This window comes from Nyctibius grandis, chromosome Z, assembly GCF_013368605.1.
Source record: "Nyctibius grandis isolate bNycGra1 chromosome Z, bNycGra1.pri, whole genome shotgun sequence".
NCBI lineage: Eukaryota > Metazoa > Chordata > Aves > Nyctibiiformes > Nyctibiidae > Nyctibius > Nyctibius grandis.
The window spans coordinates 67,753,360-67,777,440 of NC_090695.1; positions in this window are offsets into that span (position 1 = coordinate 67,753,360).

Genomic DNA, 24,081 nt, shown 5'->3' on the forward strand with positions numbered 1-24,081 from the left:
AGCTGCCATATTAAAAGTCTGTGAAGATATTAACATGTATCCTGAGAAATAGGCTCAGTGAGACACCAACTAGAGTTGCTTAATTAGTACCCACATTAGCTAACTTGAGATGCTATATCAGCAAAGACAAAACAACTTGGAGTTTTGAGGCTGCTTCTGGTACCTCACCTGACTTGCCTAGAGCTGGACTGATACCCCTGTTTCACAGAACAGCTTGATGCATTTTCACAGCTGTCTGTCATCATGAGTGACACGCTTTTTCCTCTAATACTTTTTCCCTCTAAGACCCAGTATATGTTTCTTAACAACAACCAGTACCTTCAGAAACATGGCAAGTTTCCTTTCCCACATTCACCATTAGTCAAAATGTTTCTAGTTCCCTTCCTAATGCTTCATGAAAACATGGCATTTCCTCCAACAGTATCAAAGCCTTTCAATAGGCTGGTGTAAAAAAAAACACTTCCTTTTTAGGGCAACTGCTTTGTTGCCACCAGAATGCTTGGGGTAATGTACTGCAAAATGAGTTGTTTTGAGCATGTTAAAAATCGCTTCCCTCAATTGCTCAACCTTTTAGTCCCTTTTTATAAGACCGTTTCACTGCTTCTATGGTAATTCATATTGTTTTGGAGTAAAGAAGGTTTTAATTGCCTGTGGGTGCAGTCCCAAAAGTGGGGTTGTTTACCCGGTGTGCATCGCCCAATTTACACAGAGAGTCGAGGTTTTTTTCTTTTATTATGTAAATGTGCAGATACGGGTGCCAGGTACCAACCTGCACACCATTGGTACAAACTGACAGTTGTATATACATAAAATATTAACATATTTAATAATCTAATACATATTCATTGTTATTCTATTAATTAATTCGTTAAAATATCCTTGGCTATCATGCTAATGACTACACACGCATTAGAACTCTTTGTTATTTTATTTTCTTCTTTTAGGTCAGTGAGTTTCTTGAGTCAGTGGTCTGTGAGTCGGTGGTGGTGATCTTCCCCTGCCAGAATTACTTTTCCTCTAAGTTCACTTAAACTTGCAACACTAAGTAATTCACAGGCTGTTAACTGCGTAGACCATCATTCACCTTGGGAGACAGGATCCTTTGTTTTACAATACCATAAAAGAATGGGTTAGGTTAATCTTTACGGAGACGTTTACCCTAACCGATATAATGGAGAGAGAAGAGAACAGCAGAAGGATTTGGGGTTTTAAAATATTTAGAACATCTGTTCTTTTTAAAGCAAAACAAAAATTTGAAATGCAGTTTTTTCTTTCTTTATCCATCACCTTTTAAATTCACTTTTGTGTGTCCCAAGGTCAAACCGAATCTATTATGGGAATTTAAACATGTAAATAATGTTTGGGAAGCCTGAGAAATCCATGAAAGCATGAAAAAAAGATGACCCTGGAACATGTACTCAGAAATCAAGACATCAGCAGGCATGTCACTAAACTTGCGAGCAGAGTTTTCCTGCCAGCTGAAAAAAGGTGCTAAACTCACATTTTTCAGTTGAGACTTTTTCTTCAGCAATTTTTAAAGTAACATCAACTGGGAATGTGCAGGATAACAGTATAAGTACAATATAGCTGTGCTTTAATAAACAATGACCAGGTAGACGCTCAACTTAATATTGGATTTTAGTAACAATTAGTTTCCTTTGAAAATGTCACTTCATACACTTCAATTCTCCCATCATCTGTCTGTGCCTTGTGCTTACTGAAGCTCTACCTGAACTCCATTATGAAAGAGCATTGATTTTTATACCATTTTGGCTGAAATTAGAGCTTGAACTAAGCCAAGGGAAAAATTTTGCATCCCATCGTTCAATGTGTAAGCGACTGCACAAGGTGCAAAACAGAGGGAATCAGATTGGCATATTTTTGAAATGAAAGAAGTACCCCTGGAACAAGCTTTTCTTTGTATCTATTCCAGGCCAAGAGGAGTTCTGAAAACATAGTTCCAGAATTAAGCCACTTTTCTTCTGAGCTTTGCAATTTCACCTTAAGCATCTAGATGAATTATTTCAGGCTCAGATTCTATAGCATTAGGTTCAGGACTTTGGGCCATGTAATCTTTATTTATCTAAGTGCTAGCAACACGTTTTGATACAAATGCCACCACTTTTGCAGGGCTCATCTACCTAGGAGTTTTGTAAATTACCACAAAAAAATAATACATATCCAGAGAAATAATCTAGAGTCAACCAGCAATAATAAAGGCATGTGATATCATTAAAATTCAAATTTAAATGTCAAGAAACAATCTTAATCAGAAGCTGGAGCAGACACCTAGATGAAAATGGTTCTGGCAATTTCAAAACACAAAAATATAAATCTTTAATTTACCTTGAAGATCATAAGAGAAAATAAAAGGAGGCAAAAAAAAAAGTAAACTACAATTTCTGTGAGACTCAGAAAGGAGTCATAATGTTATAAAAAGGAGTAGAGAAACCTGACTGTAGGACTGGATAAGTCATTAGCTAAAATCTGATAAAATCAGTTGGGTTTTATGAAATCATTATGGTTAGAGAGGATGCTTAGATGCTTTTCAGACTATTTTTCACCAATATGCAGCTTCAGAGGAGTGCAGTATTCAGTTAAACAGGTTAAACTTGATAACTCGAATGTTTATAAAATAGCTCCTTGAAGAAACATTTCATTTCTCTTAATTTTTTTCTATCCATATTTTCACATTGCTTTGAGTGTAACAGCAAGAGATTTTGTGTTATGTCAATGTGATTTTACTAGCTTTGTAATTAAAATGTGGTAGATACTTGCTTATCTTCCTAACTTTCATTATTTCACGATTCCTTTGTTTCATCCTGACACTGAGTAGCAAGAAAATGCATGTTGCTTTCTCATTACGCATGCATGGTACAGAACTTCTTGAAAAAGCTTGTAACAGAGATAAAAATCAAATGTAGTAAAATTTTACCATCCTCTGAAGCAAGCACTGAGTAATCTGGACTGAAGTCCTTTTAAATAGTATTTATGGGAAATATGATGCGTGTTAGCACAAGAGTGACAGATAGTCCATTTTAGCTGTATTAATGATCCTTCTAGCTTATGGATAAGGGCTGACTGATGTGAAGAATGATTCTGTCAGTAACTTAACAGACTTCTTAGCAGTTTAGCCCAAACTGAGACAGCTTAAATATAGTTCTTTTCTCAGTAGTCCTTCTTGACCAATGTCCTTCCCTATTCAAGGAGCTGCTCTCTGAAGCTCTCTAATTAAGGAGCAAATAAGCATAACTCAGCCACTGCGGCCAAATTTTGATTTTGAACAACAGATGCAAGTCAAGCAGAAGGTGAAATCTCTTTCTGGTAAGATAGTAGAGACAAATCAGGGAGATGGTTCAGCTATGCCCGGCTGTAGCTCCCCAGCCCTACCGCAGCACAGTTTCATCAGTGAAGCCTGTCCTGCAGCCCAGTGAGGGATCACTGAGCAGACTGTCTTCAGCGTGACACCCAAAGGTCATGTGTTTCCTACTGTGCAACCACTTCATGTCCGTGCAGCTATGTCTCTTTGGGCTTCTGGCCATATTCACTGAAGAGAAGACTGATCTATTGTCCAGTTCTGAGGTGCTTGAAGCTGTCAGCACTTAAATAAACCCACTATACAATACCAAGTTCACCTACCATATTCTGTGTTTAGTGTAGCATTAAGAACATATGAGTTATTTTGCACTATAGAAAAGCCCACAGGCTACCTCTGAGATTTTGATTCCATTATACACAAGAAATGTGAGAGATGATCCCAGCCACACAGACCCCACTGTGTAAATAGGACAGAAACAGGGGAGGGGGAGTGGAAAGATGGGCCAGGGCCAGAGCCATAGGTCAAGGAAGAGCTATGGTACCTGGGTTGGGTAGGAAGTCAAGGTGCAATTGCTCCACACGGATAACGTGACCCATGTACGCAGTAGCCAGTGATCCAGTTGGAACTGGAATCAATAGAAAGTTTCTTCTAATAAATAGGTCTGAGAAATAAAAGCAACCTGAACCAATCCATGAAAGGTGTCACAGCTGCGGCAAAATACACTCCATGTCAAGGGAATCACTACTCATGATTCTCAGCATAAAAGTTTGAGGAAAATGAAGAGCCAGACGTGTCACCGAAATTGGGAATAAAACCTCTTAACACCAATGTAGCATTAAGAAGCAGGCACACCTTTATTGCAGCTGGGCGACACGAGGAGGCAGTCCCTCCAAAAGCGTGCGCACCTCCCTTGAGAAATCATTCTGTATTTATCTAGTAAAATGTTACATATTCATTATAATTCTAAGAATTCCTATACATATTCATAACTTTTCCCCAAAAAGGCAGTCTTTATTATAATGAGTTCCAAGAAATCATTTCCATAGTCTCCGCCTTTAACTCCTCCTAGTTGCGCATGCGTATTTTCTTCTGGTGGTCGTGGGCCAGGGTCTCCGCGATGAAGGCCGTATGTCTTCCTTGCTGTGCACTTTTCACCTCTCCTTCTTGCGCAGGCGTATTAGCACCTTGGCTCTTGGTCAAACCTCAAGACCAGTTCTAGCTGGTTCCAAAGCAAGAAGTCCAGGTAACCCTATTGTATTCAACTAGTGTCCATGACGGTCTCTTAACAGCACAAAAGGTCCAGTAACTCACCTAATGGGGTTTCCACGGTAACTGTTAAAATTTAACAACCTATGGCTAACTCTACAGACTCTATAGCAAACACAGTACCCTTTTTCCCAGTATACCTATCTTATTAAACTTATCATTTAACGATTTAATTTTATTTGATTTTTGAGTATTGATAACAGATGCTACTGGGATGCCAGATTCATTAAGAGAAATTGAAGATTATTGAGTCTGGAGAAGCAGGATAGATATCTTTGGGGAGGGAATTTAAAGAAGATGAAGAAGAGCTAATGTCTTAAACTGAAAGGGTTTTGAAGAGATTCAGCTGAAGGCTTAACGTTGATTACAGGTTTTACTATTTTGAACTCATCCTCTCACCTTTCTGTGTTACACATGGAGCCTCTCCCAGACATCACTGCTGGTGTTAGCTCATCCATGTGCACATTAACCACAAATGATCTGCAGCAACTGCTCAGTGGAAGTTACATTAGGGATAGATCTGGACCCTAAGTCACGGTGTCATGCAAGCCTTTCAATACTCAGATAAGACATTTCCCTATGCTTAAAGTTCCAGCCACCTTCTTCTTGCATAAAGAGGACTCAGTTTGGGTCAAACTGACTTGCATCCTACAAGCAGGACTGGTAAAAGAGTCCTGAATTTTCAAGGCTGATGAGGAATGCTCGTATCTGTTACAAAATATGACAGAATGTAGATAGCTTTTTGAATGGCTTCTGAATTTACAAGTCTGAATTAATCCCCTTAGGATGAGAATTCCATTCTGAGAGTGGCGCTGTGGGTTGGGGCAATCCCCAGTATCAGTACTGACTATGGGATGAATGGATTGAGAGCACCCCTGAGGAGAAGGACTTGGGGATACTGGAGGATGGAAAATTGGACATGAGCCAGCAATGTGTGCTCGCAGTCCAGAAAGCCAATTGTATCCTGGGTTCCATAAAAAGGAGCATGGCCAGCACATTGAGGGAGGTGATTCTGCCCCTCTACTCCACTCTCATGAGACACCATCTGGACTACTGTGTCCAGCTCTGGGGCCCCCAGTACAAGAAAGACATGGACCTGTTATAGCGAGTCCAGAGGAAGGCCACAAAAATGGTCAGAGGGCTGGAACACTTCTCCTATGGAGAGAGGCTGAGAGGTTTGGGGTTGTTCAGCCTGGAGAGAGAAGGCTCTGCGGACACCTTATTGCAGTCTTTCAATATATAAAGGGGGCTTATGAGAAAGATGGAGAAAGACTTTCTACCAGGGCCTGTAGCAACAGGACAAGGGGTAACAGTTTTAAACTGAAAGAGGGTAGATTTAGATTAAATATTAAGAAGAAATTCTTTACTGTGAGGGTGGTAAGACACTGGAACAGCTTGCCCAGAGAAGGTGGGAATGCCCCATCCTTGCAAGTGTTCAAGGTCAGGTTGGATGGGGCTTTGAGCAACCTGATCTAGTGAAAGATGTCACTGCATGTGGCAAGGGGTTTGGACTAGAGGATCTTTAAAGGTCCCTTCCAACCCAAACCATTCTGTAACTCTATGATTCTGTGATTTTCTGATTCTATAATTAGAGCAAGGACAGCACAGTGCCTGCAGTAAGAAGGGAAAATCAAACCAGAGTGCCCAGAGACACGTTCTGTTTGAGAGCCTCCAGAGAAGAGACCTGTGATACACCTAGCTTACAGCTCTTTAGGTTGATGGCTTACATTTGCAGGGCACTTCTCTGTTGGCAACCTGCTATCTGTAGCTGCTGGTAGCCATTTGGAGAGTTAGCCTGGTATAGGGACAGTTTATGAAGGGCTGTCACAGGATACCCTACTTACATCTCTCATCTCACTCTTCTATCAACACAATCTACTTTTTGCTAAAGAGTAAATACGATATCCTCAACCTATCCTACACTTCTACAATTCATCCTACTTTTAAGATACGTATTACTAATGCAAGCACCACCAGAGCATCCCTCACAAAGAAAAAACTCCCTCATCTCTTTATCCTCCTCTGCAACCATTTTCTTATTAGTGAGCACAGTGTGCAAGATCTTGGTTGAAGCTGCTTTAAAAGCACTGAACCTTTCTCAGAGGCTTGTTTTTATTCCCACCTCCCTCCTTGCACATGCTCCTTTTTATTATCTCACCATTCTTCTGTCCCAAAGGATTCAGTGCAGTAGCCCTGGTGTCAGAGGTCACTGGAGAAGTTTACTCTGAGATTTGAGTGCTTTGTGTTTGTGACCCTTTGCCCCTTCTCTGCTTCGGGAAAGAGAAAGAACAAATCCACCAAGCAGTCTAATAGCAACCTGCCAACATTCAGTGTCGAAAAAAGAGCTGGTTTTGAATTGTAAAACTCGTAGAGAATTTTCAGGCACCGACTCCAACTGCTTTAAAATGTACATACTATCTCTAAAATCAGGGAGCAGTCACCAAGCGTTTAAATAGTTTTTCTTCTCCTTATCCCAGGATGAAAGTTTAATACCAAATTCTATCCCAGAACAAATTTTTATGGACAAGTAATAAAGTCCTTTGAAACTACGGGATTATAATAGAAATGCTGACACAGCCTTACCCATGGACAGGAATGAACAGTGCTGTTATAATTATTGAATACAACCTATAATCTTCATGGTGCTTTAAGTCAAAAGGAAAATGAGAGGCTTTACATAATGCTGAAAATCTATGACGGCTTTGATGTTACTCTAATCCTACACAACCTAATGGTTCATTTAATGTCCAAGCAATGTGAATGAAACTTCATTTGGCATTTAAGATTATTGTAATTAGAAAGGTTAGAGCAGAAACCAACTGGACAAAAAAATTGTTCTCTGTTTGACTTGGTTTACCTAGATTAAATGCTGTTGTCAGAATATCTAAGCGGTGTTTCATGATTTAGGTCATGTTTTAAAGGGAAATTATCAGGTAGTCTGTTGAAAAAGAAAAGCAAACAGAAATCAACACGTATAATCCTTGTACCGTTTGAAAGTTATTCATAGGCAATGTTACACTGAAGCCCAAATCCTGGGATAGCCTTTTTACACACAGAGAGCAGTTTCAAAGCTGAGGATCAGCTGTACAAAAAGCAAGAGCAGTGGGACTCTGTGGGTTGCTGAATGGTCCCTTGAACGGTATCAGCCACCACCCCAAAAGGAACTCTGCAAATGGTTCCTCAGCGACTACTAGAGCTACACATGCATCGATTTGCGTACTGAAATGGTACCAAAGCCCGAGGCACCCTTAGTCGTCCCTCATCATATAACACAACAGCCCAAAAGCAGTCATATTAATAAGAACCAGCAAGTCAGAAATACCAAGGTTTTTTTTTACAGTCCTTGGGGATCAAGTAACCTGTGGGAATACAGAGACCCTTTAGCCCAGCTGATGCACAGTGTAAAGAGGAGCAGCTGAGCTTGAGAGGAGCTCTGCAACACGGCCCAGGCACTCAAACACACCAGAGACCCTGCTTGCTCCATGCCCATCTCTCAGCCTCGACGCCTTTTGGGTATTGCAGGATTCTCAAGGAGAGCTTTGCTCTGATACTTAAGGTTTCACTCCACTGAACAGAAATCTTGGAGGGCCAGGAGACTGACCTTTTCTTGAAGATTTCTCAACACAAGCTCACACGGTGATCCATGGTCTGCATTTTAACAAATAAATGATGAGACAAACACTAGCAGCTCATAGCCCCACTCCTAGACATGAGCTGTGCCCTCCCCTCTAGCCTCCTCATCTCCCTCTTTGTGCTCACTGAGCTCCTGGCCAGCCTGTGCAGTGAAGGAAGTCAGAGAACCTGTCCAGCAAAAATAAACAGATATACACATATTTTTGCTTGGGTGGTTTTCAGCTAGATCTGCTCCCTGATCTGATTATCTCCCTGCTCATGTACTTGTACAAGAGATATGGAGAGCAGAGCCGCACAGCACACCACTCATCCTGGCCATTTAAGACAGACTCCATTCTGCCCATGCCCAAGCTATTTAACACTCTACCTCTCAAGTCTGTTTGAATGAAAAGCATTTCATTAATAACTACTCTAAAAGGTTAAAAAAAAAAAAAATCCAAGCCACCAAACAGTAACATACAACTAAATTTTAGATACTGATTTTTATTAATAGGTCTCAGAGCATTTCAAGATGAGAGTTATTACCTCATTTTTCACTGATAGAGAAATTAAGGCAGGGAACTGTTGTGTTTTAAGGCACATAACTGGCCAGTGCTGGAGCTTGTTTATGATCCCAGCTCTGTGCACCAGTCCAGCCCTCTATCTGCCAGGAAACGCTGCTGGTTGCCGAACACAATCAAAATGCACGCAAACTGTCCAAAACATCACAAAATTTTAGTGTGTACAGCTTTGGTTCATTCATAAATTATATGTCCCAGTACTATGATTTACTCCATTCATCATTCTCCAAAAAACAATACTCTCTATCATAATCACACAAATAGCAAACCTGTCCTGAACAAGTTCTTCAATTCTCTTTAAAGCCATGTTTCATTCATAGAATCATAGAATGTCCTGAGTTGGAAGGAACCCACAAGGATCGTGAAGTCCAACTCCTGTCCCAGCATATGACAACCCCAGAATTCACACCATGTGTTTGAGGGCATTGTCCAAATGCTTCTTGAATGCTGACAGGCTTGGCCCCATGACTGCTTCCCTGGGGAGCCTCTTCCAGTGCTCCACCACCCTCTGGGTGAAGAACCTTTTCCTAATATCCAACCTAAACCTCCCCTGGCAGATCTTCCTGCCATTCCCTCGAGTTCTGTCACTGGTCGCCGGGGTGAAGAGGTCAACGCCTACTACTCCACTTCCCCTTGCGAGGAAGTTTTAGACTGCAATGAGGTCTCCCCTCAGTCTTCTCTTCTCCAGGCTGAACAGACCTAGTGACTTCAGCCGCTCCTCGTACAGCTTCCCCTCTAAACCCTTCACCATCTTTGTGGCTCTCTTCTGGACACTCTTTAGTATCTTCATATCCTTTTTATACTGTGGCGCCCAAAACTGCACACAGTACTCAAGGTGAGTACTGGCCTCACCAGTGCAGAGTAGAGTGGGACAATCCCCTCCCTTGACCAGCTAGCGATACTATGCTTGATGCGCTCCAGGACACAGTTGGCCCTCTTGGCTGCCAGGGCACACCGTTGGCTCATGTTCAACTTGCCATTGACCAGAACCCCAGATTCCTCTCCACAAAGCTGCTCTCTAGCCTCTCATTCCCCAGTCTGTATGTACATCTAGGGTTGCCGTGTCCCAGGTGCAAAATCCAGCACTTTCCCTTGTTAAACTTCATGCGGTTGGTGTTTGCCCACCTTTCTAATTTATCTAGGTCCTATCTGCAGGGCCTCTCTGCCTCAGGAGTGTCAACAGGTCCTCCCAATTTTGTGTCATCAGCGAACTTGGATAGTAGTCCTTCAAGTCCTGCGTCCAAATCATTAATGAAGATATTGAAGAGCACTAGCCCCAAGATGGATCCCCGAGGAACCCCTCTAGTGACCGGTTGCCAGCCTGATTTAACCCCATTTATTATAACTCTTTGAGTCCTACCCATCAGCCAATTGTTCACCCATTGTATTATGTGTTTATCCAGCTGTATGCTGGACATTTTGCCCAGGAGGATACTGTGAGAGACAGTATTGAAAGCTTTACCCCTGCTTAAGTGGGGGAGAAACACTCTTTTTTCATCATTGTTTTGCAGTCTAGCCCCTCAAGAATTTTTGGGCAAAGCAACTAAAAAAGAAAAAGCCAGCACGTATACAACATGGAGTTTAACAATCATTTATGAAAATTGATCCATGCTGAATTTTCTGAAGACTACTAATGGAACTGCGTGCACAGAAGCTCTTAGTTTCAGGCATCTTCTATACAAAGCATTTATTCATCCAACATATGTTCACATTAAAATGGATTATTCAAGATAACAGCGATCTCAGGTCAGAGACTGTTATATTCAACCAAATAATCCTTCTTTACACATAAGTCATGAACACCACAAATTGCTTTTATGATTATAATGACCTTGATCTCTTTTATAATTTCTTTCAGCTCAAGACCAATATTTTGTGAAAAAACAAATTCACTGGTGTGAAGCTGAGCATGTGTGTATATAAGCAACATGTGAAAGGAAAACAGCTTTCTTGAACCTGTAAGTTGCATATAAAATCTTCACATCAGTATAATATATATACTAGGAAGCTTATGGAAGAGGACCCCCAGAATCTCCCACAAGTCTCATAGCTTCATTTTGAAATGGGGCAAAACAGCCTTACATCCCTTACAGGCAAAAAATCACACGACCCATCTTCCCTTCGAAGACAACTCTGCTGATGGTGATATGACAAAAGCCCAAACAGAGGCTCAAGCTTTTCAAGAGGTCCACAGAGATCACAAAATATTAGTGTTAACAATTTACGACTGTCGTGTTTCAGGTGTCAGAGGCCATTTTCCTCACTTTCATTTATTCCCTCTTCATAAAAGCTGTCAGCTCACCTATAATTGCTGATTTTCATTAATGAGTAAACAGCAACTTTTAATCAAATAATTAATGTACTTCTCCCCATGAAAGTTTAATAATAAGGATGGTGACACAGTATAATGTTTTGACGTAATCTGCCTCCTTAGAAGACTCTAATCCCCATTAATTGCCATGTTAAACATGACTCAGAACTCACTCTAGGAGGCAATTAGTAAAGCACACCACAAATGAATGACTAGAAGCTTCCTAGTATTACAACCCAAATTACACCACTCCTGGCTGTCAGTCTCTGAGAGAGGACCTGCTACACCTCCATCCACTTTCTGATACATGTTGAAGAGGAACTTGCTAAACTGAACACGATTTCAATTAGTGCAAGAGCAAGACAGAGAAAAGTAATTGTAGCTCATTCATGCATTTCAGTCATTGAACCTGTTACACCATTTCTGTGGAAGGCAATGAATGTTCCACTTTCTGTGAGTCTCTGCGCAGTTGTGTCCCTCCTGGACTCCAAGGCATTTCCCCTATTCAGTTTTAGCAGGCGACTGCTCTGCTTTCCTCACCAAATTACAGTCCCTCTCTTCAGATCTTCATCAGAGGTGACTGACACATTCCCATTTTCCATCAGGTCTTTGAACAGTCTTCCGAATTTGGGAGGAAAATCAGGCACCAGTAACTTAGCTGAACTCCTTATCAAGGTCAAGCTCACCTGGCCTCAGTCTTTTAGTGGTTGTCAAGGTCCTCTCTCCTTTACACTTCTCAATGTTTCTACTGTGTGGGGACAGCATGATGATTTACAAATCTCTGATGCCAAGACAGTGTCACTAAGTCCATGTCTCCATGCCAATATTACATTAATCTGCTTCCCTTGCTTGCAGGAAAGAACAGAATGGTTAAGCATAGCAGCATCCACCACACCTTATTTTATGATATGTAGCTTTCCTGGTAAATCCTTTGCCTCTTTGCAGTTCTACCTTTGTTCATATTAACTGGTTTGCATTATGGGCAGATGTCTCAGGATGGGAAAGCCGTCTCTTGCCATTTTTCTCCTCATGATTGCAGCATATCTACAAGAAACTATAAAAATTATACGAGAGTAAAACTAACACATTCCTCTGATTATCCTTTTGGCATTCATTATTTTTCCAGTGCCACTTCTGAGCAGCTTCTCTGGCAGCAAAGACCGAGTTCTGAATGATGTGAATTTGACAGTCCTTAATAAGAAACAGATGGCATGTGTATTTGCAGTGATGCAGGTGGCTGGATTTGACTCTGTTGTTTCATAGGGATGCAGATGTTACTCTGACTGAACTAATGGAAGAAAAGGAGGAGCAGGGGGCTTAAATTTAATGTTTACTTTGGCAAACTATATCTGGACCGATCTGACTTGAGAAGTGCTGCTTCAGGATGTTGTCATCTAGAACTGATTTACAGGAAAGGGTGGTGATGCAGAGCCAAAAGACCTGCAGAAATAGAAGAACTTCTAGGTCACAAAGGCCAAATGGAAACTTACATCAGGCTCAGCATGGAGATGCAGCAAGAACACTAGTCATGAAATCTCTCCTTAAATGAAACAGAGACAAGGACAGCTCTCTGTCTGTGAGATGAAGTTGTGCTAACTGGTTGCAGCTGCGCTATAGAGAGTTTAGCCCCTTGTCATGTCCTGATGACCTTAATACATAATAATTATTGTGAGGTGGGGATAGTAGAGGAGGATTGAGCTCCTGGTTTCCCTATTAGTGTGAGGGCTGCTTTGAAGTCAATTGGAGGGAAGTTTTCTTCACTTGGCAGAGGTGGTGTCTTTGCATGCCCTTGGTAAGGCTTGAGAGTAGTGTGGGAGTATCTGGACATACAAAGTCTTTGGGGATAATGTTGGACAATTTTAAGGTAGAAAGAGACAAATCTACAAGCATCTTGTCCAGCCATTGAAGAATCCTGAAGACCGATAAGACTGACATGGAACAGGATTGGGGATAATGTTGGACAATTTTAAGGTAGAAAGAGACAAATCTACAAGCATCTTGTCCAGCCATTGAAGAATCCTGAAGACCGATAAGACTGACATGGAACAGGATTGGGTGCCCTCAGTATAAGTAAGAGGAGCAAAAGAAATAGTGGCTGCATGACCAGTCCCAATAAAACGTTTTTCCTTGCACAGTTGTGGAAATGTAGTCCATTATCTGTTATTTCAGCATTAATAAGCAGAGTTCCTTGATTATTGTTCCGAGTTGAAAATCTCTGTAAGGATATTGACTGGAGAAGTGTTTCTCATGGGATCGCAGTTGCTGTAAAGGTTCTGTGCATTAGCGATATTAGGGGCCAAGGTACTTTCAAATTTATTTTTAAAATTTATTTTAAGATCTTTCTCTACATCTCTTATTCTTTAAACATAATGCCAAAAGATATATTTCATTGTCAGGCCCACTAATACCATTTTCTGAAGGCATGTGGGCAAGGACACAGTGCATGTGTTGGAGGCACCAGAGCAGGCAAGACAAGAAAAAGCAAGCAAAGTCCCTAAGTGTAAACAAGGTGAGGTTGATATACCAGGGAAATAGGTATAAACTTTCAAGACAATGGTGGAGATAGAGTGTTCATCATTGGGGTTTAAACAGTGAGTATTCAGACAAACGCTCTTACCTCTGTCTCTTACAGTATTCTATAATTAATCCCTGAAGAAAATAGCTGAAAACCTCAGTTTTAGTTGTACTGTAACGTTGCACAAAGCACTTGGAAGAAAAGCTTCCCTCTGTAACATTTTCACACTGGCTGTTAGCGAGCTCTCCTCTACACTGTTTTCATTCAGACTATGAAAAAGATTTTTGTGCGTGGCCAGCATGTCACATCCTACAGCCCTGGAGAGAAGCATTTACACATTTCCCCCACTCAGGTGAAGAAGGCAGTGGCTTATGATAGAAATGTGGATACTCTTCCGCCTTCTCTTGGGCTGCCGTTTAATTTCTGAGACAAGACGCTGCTTAGAGTGACAAAGACTATGCACAGAGGTACCAGGAGGGGTCACTCCAGGTGCAGAACTGCAGAGTGTGGGGCGGTGTCTGGACCTTTTGTGAATCCTTCAACAGCATCTTTCAACAAATAAACTCTTTGGGGAAATATTCTTGTCCTGAAGATTATTGGTGCAACTTCAGGATGAAGTTAACATCATATTTTGGCTCTTAGCCCTGTATCACAGCTCTACACACATTCAGATTACCAATACAAACATTTGTGGGGTCAAACTGTAACACAGATCACAGAAATAATCTGTGTTAAAACAACTCGAAAAAGACCTTATATCTACACTTTCAAATACCAAACGATTTACTTCAGAAACAGTACATGTGGTCCTAAACGACTTTAAAAAGAGGAAATGATTGACCTTTCTGTGATAAAACATGACTGGGTACGAAAAAAACTGAACTGATGTGCTCTTCTCCACTCTCATTTGCTTCTGCAGAGACATAATTGAGCCCTAAAGCTATTGTCCTTTTGAATCTTTAACTTATTAACAAGAAATTAACTCTCACTTTATTTGTGTCAGTACCATGCATGACCTCTCCTTGAAATAGGCAGCTCTTGAAAAACAAGGCATTCTATTCTCATTTTGAACTTGAATGGGAAATGGATTTTTCTAAACACCAATTAGTAAGTTTCAATTTATATTTGTTTGACTGGACAATGCCAATAACAGATCAAGACATATCTACTATGATAGTGTGGTACACCATAACAAAACACATGGGGTTTACCTACTTTTTAAAACAGACAGACTCCAAGGAGAAAACATATTAGCACCCATGTTCAGTGTTACTAAGTGAGGCCTTGTAGAGCTTGAATATGCCACTTCTTCTCATTGGATGACTTCTTTGTTCTTGTCACAGAGAAAATCCTGTTGGTTCAAAGAATCACATTGTCTGAGCAGTGTTGACAGACATTTGCAGTATAAGCCAAACTTGAAAAAAAAAGTTAAATTCCTAAGTGTGCACACAGAGAATCTCTCCCTAATTAACCGCACTGAACGTAGATTTTTCCAAATCCCCTAAAAGTACTGACAGCAGGAAGAATAATCAGGATACATTTAAAATATTATCATGTCAATTTTAACCTTAACAACTGATTTTCTTTTTGTTTTCTTTTGCTTACCTTGACCATGGACTTACTTTGCACAAAGAACATAATTTAGACAACTCCAGCCTCTTAAAATTCCCTCTTCTCCTCTCTTTAACATCAAATGTCTCAAGCATCCTAGGAGCCTTCATTTACTTCAAAAACCACACACAGAAATGCCTATATAATGGTGCCACTGGGCTGCACAAAACATGCAGGTGAGTCTGTAAATTATCTCTAGCCAAATGTAGAATATGAAACTGATTTTGACAACAGTGACCCAGGGTAAAATTTCCGTGAGCTTATGGCCAAGAGAGATATACATCATCCTTACAAGATTCAGACAGCTGCATTTTCCTGGTATAATATGTGTATCAAAAAGATGAAAACCATAATCTTAGTAACTGTTTTGAAAATTATTTTAACCATTAGATAGGCAGGCCCATTATCCTGAAGCCATTTATAACACTACTTTCTCAGCAATATGTTTATGAACATCTTTATGTAACTCATCACATACATGAATGAAGATAGGCTCATAATGCTTTTCTAATGCAAGCAAATACTTTCGTCTGTGTTTTATAAATGGGGAACTGAACCACAGAGATATGAAACAATTTACAGGTAAGGGAACATTAGCACTTTCTGGATGATGTCTTTGGAAGAGGTATAATTTACCAGCTTTACTCACCTTAGTCATGTTAAGTCATGGTTAGAATGCAGCTATGGAGTTTCAATCACTACTGTGCTATAGGAATACTGAATTTAATCATACCCTTGGTATAAATACACACCAATAGGAGAGAAACTGTAAAACTCATGTTAGAAGTAAGCAAGTTAAGGAAATCTGTAATTTATATTGATAGAACTGAAAAAAAAAATAATGAGTTTGCTATTATGTTCTAATGTTCTTGAGATTTAATCTGGGCTTCTGAGAAACTACACCAGTTTCACAGAGTCAGGCAAAGGGCAACATGATGATAAGAACCGACAATGACAAACTCGAACAGTCTTTGCATTAACTGCCTTGCTATTCCGACACAGTCCACCCTGGCGCACACAGACACTCTCACCCTGAGAGCCATTAAGTTTTTAAAAGCTGCTAAGGTTTATTGCACCTACCCAAAGGCACAGTCTTTCAATTTTGCCTTGCAAGTAAAATAAAAAAGAAATCAAAAGAGAGAGCAAGAAATCATTATTTTTATTTTAGCAAGAAAGTATCAAAAAAACAAGTTTATATCTCTGCTATTTTTTGTTTATTTAAAAAAAAAAGTTTAAAACAGTGGTTAGTATTTCAAAACAATCTTCAATAAGATGATTTTATATGAAGGCTTCAAAGAAAATGTTTGGTCAAAATAAATTCCCTGCTAATAAACCTTAGCAAAAGTCAAATTTTAAAGAAATTACAGGCTCATAAAGAAAATAACCAGGCTTTGATTCAAATAGTGTAACTAGTGTAGCAAGGACTTTGAACTTCCTAGTAATGGCCGGTAACTAAGGAAGCTCATTTTGCACTTAGTATTCCTGTGGTAATCCTAGACTCCTCAGGGCTCACTACAGCAACTGCATATTTATCCTAATTTTTAATTAAATATAATTTTTTAAATAGATGCATGTTGTGAAGAATCAAAAAGGGAATGTTAGGTTTTAAAATTATTCATCTGTCATGTGTGCTGCCAGAATTTTCTTCCTGAGAGGCGAAACGGTGAAACAGTAATTCACACAAGACAAATGTGATAGAGTGCGCTGAATCACTTCCAATGGAATTATTCAAGGCATGCAAAAGTTTAAGCCATGCTTAAGGCCCTAGATTTCAGCCGCAGATCCTGCTCATTTGCCTTGGAATGAGTGGAACTGTTCACCTAAATGACCTAGATGTGCTGTAATCACTGGGGAGCTTTCAATGACAAGGTGTTGAAATATCAACTACTAATTATTATTTACCATCATTAACCTAAATCAAAGTTGATAGAAATGACCACCGCTTCAATTTGCAAGTCTTATTCCCCTTAAATTGTCCCAGGATGCTGAGGATGGTAACTGTTTCAAAGTCGTTTGTATGTGTGTATGTGGAAGGTATGGTGGGAAGAGATAACATCGGTTTTGGGGAGTAAATCATTAGAGAAGCAATGAATTGCTCTGGGAGATTAGTCCAATAGAGCAAAGCTACTCCTTGCTCATTATGCCTCTTAAATAGGTGCTCGTTCCCGATTGAACTCCAAGGGCAAAACCAAACAAGTGACAGGACTGTAACAGTGGCTCCATCTCTGATCAAATCTCCAGAGTCCAGCAAATAAACCTGAAAAGTATTTCCTGTATGTAAAGCCTATGTGCCTTCTTCCTGGTATGTCAATCTACTGTTAATCTAAATGCCTGGTGCCATACAGTTGTGTGACAATCCTGGTCTTCATTTAGTAGAAATTCAGTGACTGGTCTATTTGTGAGTGCAGAGCAATCTTTGGAAAAGAGGCTCAGGTCTAACTCATCTGTTTGAAGAAAGTTTTGTGGTGGGGTCAACCAGTTATTTCAAAAAGGCGGAGATTTGACATTACTGTAAAAAATGCGTGAAAGGCATGTCCTTTGAGGCATGCAAATATCCAGAGAGTAATGGGTTTCATTGGGACTATTTCCACACAATCTTGCACCGGTTTAGTGACATTTGTTTAGTTAAAAGCAAGACAAATTCTGGCATATAATGTCTTTTAGGTTTAGATTAGGTCACAACAGACTAGGTTCAAAATTCCTTTTCTCAACTCCCAGGACAGTAACATTGAGAACCTAATATTGTCAAGCTAAAATAAACCAATCTTGAAAATATTGCATGGAACATAAAAAATATACTCTAAACCAAAAAGCCCTATAGAAAATAGAAATTATTAAAATAGAATCAAGTTTAAAATATTACCTTTCAGATCAATTCCTGATTTCTTCTAGGGATTACAGTATGTTGACCGTATAGCTCTATATTTATGTCATTAACCAGACCTGAGTCATGGCAACGATATTACATTTTAAGACAAGAAAAAATCAAAAAAGAGAAAAAAAGAAAAACTGGCCTTCACCTAGGAAATTCAATTTACCTTTAGCTCTGTTGCCCCCAGAGACCACTTCAGAGCAGGTCGTGTGATAAATTCACCACCCAATGCCATTGCAAATTGCTGAGTTAATGAAGAGAGGTCAAGTAGGGAAATGGGAGGCAAGAGTAGAAAGGTGTTGATCTCCTGTAAATGACTTGCTGCAGGGAGTACACTGTTAAAGCTCAGAGAGTGAAGTACATCAGTATTTTCTTGGATGATAAGCAGAGGATTGGCTTTACTTTAATTTCTATATTTCACCAAAACTTCCCTGTCAAACTAATTTTTTTGTGTGTACTTAGTAGTGTAAAGTTACAGCAGAGGTATTTCATGTGCAAAGAAAGGAGTGAAATACAGGCAGACCAGAACGAAAAAATATGAAGCTTTTTAGTTAAGAAAACATTTTTTTAAAATAAAAAAAGTGCAGTCTTTAAAATGTTTGCTACCTATTACTGAAAACAAATCTATCAATTTTGTTTAGCAAATTCTTGTATTTTGTACCTTTCACACTTCTTTTTCTAGTAGTTACTAATAACTGCAGTGGATCGCTTCTCGCATAATACTTGTGTTGTACCTAGACAATGGCTTACCTCCCTTCTCCTTATATGTTCCAAAATTATAGTTATAATTATATTTCACTAGCTTCATACTATAATTTAATAAGGTTTTTGTGCATTCATTATTCATGTATCTTTATCTTTGCATTGCAGATTTCTTTTAAGTATGTCACTACCTTTACTAGTGCTCCAGTTCGAAACTGGTAAGACATTACCTCTATTTCTTGGGGTTATGTTTAATGGGTGGTGGTACTATTAAGCAAGGAAAATACTAAAGACTGTTCCCTCCCCGTCCTGTAAATAACTAGCATTAAAATAACTACTGTCTTATAGTCTCAGCTTTCAGACGTCTTCATGAATGAATGGGGTTACTCTTGTGAGTGACATTACCCTCAGGTTTGTAGGTTTAGGATTTTCTGCAATGTTGCTCTCTTTGGCTTCTTGAGTGAGCCAGGCTCTGTTGTATGATGAGGATGCAGGACATCCACATGGAGTTTCAGAGTGAGCAGGATCTGGTTATAAGGTCTAACGGTTGCCTGTTCAGGATCCACAGTATGTTCCCTAATCCCCTGTTACTCTCATGAAAATAACAAAACTAAGATTTCAAACATTCCAGTGGTTTTATTTTACCATTCCACCACCTCCTGAACCCTTATAATAACACTGGACTGAACTGTGAAGCAGAAAGAGAAATACCTAACATAACATATAAAACACATATCAGCTTCTCTATCACTTTCTAAAATTACAGCTTTGACACTCATTGCTTTCATAAAAAATAATTTTATAATTTGATGTTGTCATTTTTTCTTAATGTCACATGTTAATTCTGTATTTTAATTGTTCCCAAGAATGTCACTGCCCTTTTTTAATGTATATGTTTAAAGAATATGAAGGGGGAAACTGTAAAAATTCCCCAAACCAGAAAAATTGGAGCATACCTTTAAACACTTTTAAGGAAATTAATAACCTCAGTTCCAAAAGGAAAAGGAGAAACCCTTCTGATGTCTTACCTTTCATTGGGTTAACATGTGGTAAATTGTTAATCACATGAGGATATAATTGATTTTCATGTCCACTGTGAAGGTGTTTCTAGAGAGCGAAAAAGCGCATGAAGGTCTTGTAACGGTCTATTTTCCAGAGGATACTTTCTGTTACCATCTTTTAAATGCACAAGCAAACACACGAAAGGTGTTGGTACACACTGATAGCTGTATTAGTTAAAAACAAACAGATAAACAAAAGCCCTACATGTTAATGAAAACATGCAGATTCCGTGCAACGGACCTTTACACCACAGTGTGGTTTCTTTAGCAAGTAGCAGGGAGTCCTTGAACCTGTGAAGCCTGGTAAGTATGCAGGCAGCCATCGGAAACACAGTTGGCAAGCCCTTTCATGAATGCCAATGTGCTCTTCTGCACTCCTGAAGACATCCCAAATGCCTGCTAAAATATCCATCGAAGTACTAGAAATATGTCGGTCCTATGGAGAAATGGGAAGTGCCACATCATCATTTCATGACTTTTGTTAATTGGTGCAGAAAGCTAGAAAGGGCTGATGATTTTATTTAAAAAACATGAAGCAGATGTAGAGGTAAGTTCAGAAGCCTGTGTCAAATCCTCCCCTCTTCAGAGGTGATGCAACAACTTCAGGTCATACAGCCAGTTAAACACTGGATGGTATATGATCAGAAAAACTCTTTTCACCTCATGCTCCCCATTTTGAGATGTCAGGGCAGTTTCAAGCTCAAGAATCCAGCGTGTAAAGAACAACTCCCTGTATTTCACACACAGGGCTCAGAAGGCCAATCTCAGACCCCTGATTAGTGCCTTGGGACGTACATCAGCAGCACTGGTTATTGCCACCTATAAATTCTCTTCTTCCTCTCACCTGGGGAGAAGAGAATTTCTAAAATTCTAAATTTTTAGCTCTAAATTTCTAGAGGAAAAAAGAAAATGCAGTAACAGAGATGCCTCCCTCAGTCTGCTCTCAGTGCTATTTAACAAAGTTGGAGCACTTTACGTGCCATGGCAGTATGAAGGAATCCATGCTGAAAACTATTGCCCTGGTTCGAAGAGTGCTATTTCCTTTTATGTTTCCTAAGCTCCCATGGAGAGTATAAAGAACTGCTGCTTTTATACTTGATGTAAGATGTGTGTTACCAGCTTCAACTGCAGCTGTATGTGCAGTGCCTACTCACTAGATATATATGACACTTCTCTCTTTACTATTTGGAAGCATCTTCCAAAACATCTCTGACAACACACACTAGTAAAGAGAGTTTTCTTCTTGGTGCCACCTTCCTACCCACTCACTTTTATTAGGAATACAGAGCCATCTAGCCCAGATAATTGAGTGTTGTAGTTACTGTTCAGACACAAGTGTTTGCATGTCTTTTCCGGACTTGGTATCCAGAAAACTGGATTAAAGAAAGTAACTCTTGCTGTGTTTCTAAAGAACATGCAAAAGGTCAAGTCCTCAACTGAGTGCCTCTACAAAATTTAATCTGTGATTAAACACGGGAACAAAAACAAAAGCCTGGAGGCAATTGTATCTGTTACTGAAAGAGCAATTAAAACTTATGAGGATGCTGCTTAATTTAGTCTCTGACCTTTTGAATCTGCGAACAAGTTAGGATAACTGTGTACAGTCTTTGCAATAGGCAAACAAAGCAAATTTCAAAGCATCAGACTTAAACTGGTGGCCCGGCTGTCTGCAGCTAAAGTGGGTGCCTTATTTGCTCAACAGATTTCCTGCAATAACTTCTTATTTCTGACTGTAGCCCATGAGCTGAACAAGAACTGCTGCCAAAATGGAGGAACCTGTTTCCTGGGGACTTCCTGCATATGTCCAAAGTATTTTACTGGTAGACATTGTGAACATGATAAATGTATCAGGTGAGCAAAATATGGAGTGAAATTTTTTCCAAAAAATAGTAACAAGCTTACTTTCAAGACATGTAATTTCAATTCTGAGGCTTTTTGTTTATTATTGCTGTTATTTCCTAACATCACAGACACTGTGGCACAGTGAGGCATGGGGAGAGGACCAAGGATGGCTGCCTGCTCTGCCAGTGTGTCCATGGGGTCCTTCACTGTTTTCCTCATGGTCTGAGAGATGGCTGTGGTAAGAGACACAGGATGCCCTGTATGATGGGAGTCCTTAAACCAGCACCCAGTGGTCCATTCTTGTTATTCAACTCTGAGTATCGCTGAATCAATTCACCTGCCTAAAACAATGGCAAACTGTTTGTGGAGATCCTTTTCAGCTGCACCAAAATGTTAAATGTGCTTAGGCATCTAGTGATACTTCCACCCTGGCCATAACCAGGTCCTCACAACCCTGATCACCAATGTGATGGAAAGTCATAATTACTACAAAAGTGTCACTTACCTCTCCCCACAGAAAAGAGGGTGGATGTGGCTTGAGGCAAATTGGAGGGGGATAGATGGGATTTGGGGCTGTTGGGTGTGGGTGGCAGAAAGCTCCATGGGGTCCGAGTGGGGGGGGGAGGGGGGGGGGGAGGGGAAGTGTGGGAGTAAGGGGAGGGGGAGGACAGGCTCTGCTAGCCACTATCAGTCCCATTAGAGACCAACCTGTCACTAGTTACCTTATGCTTTCCTAATTGCCAAATCTTTTTTACATTAGGAATGATGACATTTGACCCATCACAACAGAGGAGATACTCTTGAAAAACAAGTGTAGTCTCTTCTGCCCTACAATTACTCCTTTAGATCCAGATTTGAGGCACATGTACGACATTGCTTATATAGCCTCTATTTATGGTGTTAGTGTCAGAAACAAGTAGAGGTTTGGGGTTTTGTTAGTGGATTGATTGGGGTTTTTTTTCACACTAAATTCAATGTGAAACTTGAAAGGTTTGGATAAATAATATCTGGAGTTTGTAGGTTTGTCCAAAGTGTGAAGCTTACCCTTTGTGGGAAAATAAATGGAGAGCAACACTTCAATTTTCCTGCTTTCAGTGGTCAATGATTCTAGTTTATCTGACCTACCAGAAACATAAGACATCTGATGAGTATATGTGTGTGTGCATGCATACACATATACATGTGAAAAAAAAAGTGTACACATGCAGCGATATGAATGCACAGTTCTATTTATATTTGTCTATGTACATAGTGTATATATACACACAATATATTAAAATAGAAAACAACTGGCTTTCAATATCCAAACGAGGTAATGTTGATCAAATTTAATTCATGAGCAACTATGGTGAACTTCTTTCAGGGGCTCTTCAATTTAAACAAAAGTCTAAATGCATGAACTTATCTATGTTTGTATGCGACAAAAAAGAGGGCTCTTCTTCGTTAAACATTTACCATGTTAAGCTATTAATGCTAGAATTAAGCAAACAAAAAAGGACAACATTCTGATTACCAAATTTGCTAATTTACTTAACGGTTTTACCAGGTTAATTGGATTTTTTTAATCTCTTTAGAATGAATTTTTCTATCCGTGTTCCCTCGAGGACTTTTCCTTGCAAAGGAAGAAAAAGTCTGAGAGCTTTAGTACTCTGACATTTTTGTTTCACATTAAAACAAATTTCTGAGTCCCTAGAGGGAACATTACCTCCAGCTACTTACTCCATATGCACTTGCAAAGAAAAATATGGCAGTACTTAAAAAGCAACATTCTGGTGAACATCTGAGATTTACATATGAATACTCAGATATTTTCTCTCCTAAGCGCCATAAAATCTCATTAGTCATTTCTTAAACGCTCTGAGTGCTGCTGTTTGCTGCTCTTTCAAAACTGTGAACACTGTCTTTAAGGACCCTCCATCACTGCCTGTTCAGCTGAAGTAGCTTCTGGGAAGGCTGAAAGGAAGCAGTTTAGGGCAATAAAGAACTTGAAACAACCCAGGCAAATCATTCTTGTTTCTGCTTAATTTAAAGCTATTTAAATGGAAGTTTTTTGTTTGTTCAGGTCTCACAAAAGAAAATCCGCCTGACTGGACGCAGGTTGGACCCCGGTCTGAAGGACTGAGCCTTCAGCGTAAAGTTTATCTCCTTACTGCGCCAATCCTATTCCCACTGCTTTGGCAGCTTCTCTAAGGAGAAACAGAAAGGAATAAAATAGTGGCAACCCGACTGACAAAACAGTTCGCATATGGAGCTTCAGGTAGCTGGCAGCTCCAGTCTTGACTGATTGTCTGCCTGTGGTGGGAGGATTGCACGGCACCTCCGTGTCCACCTTCCCCACAGCTGCACGAATGGAAGGGCTACAGCATTAGAGGGATGCCACGTTTCCTGG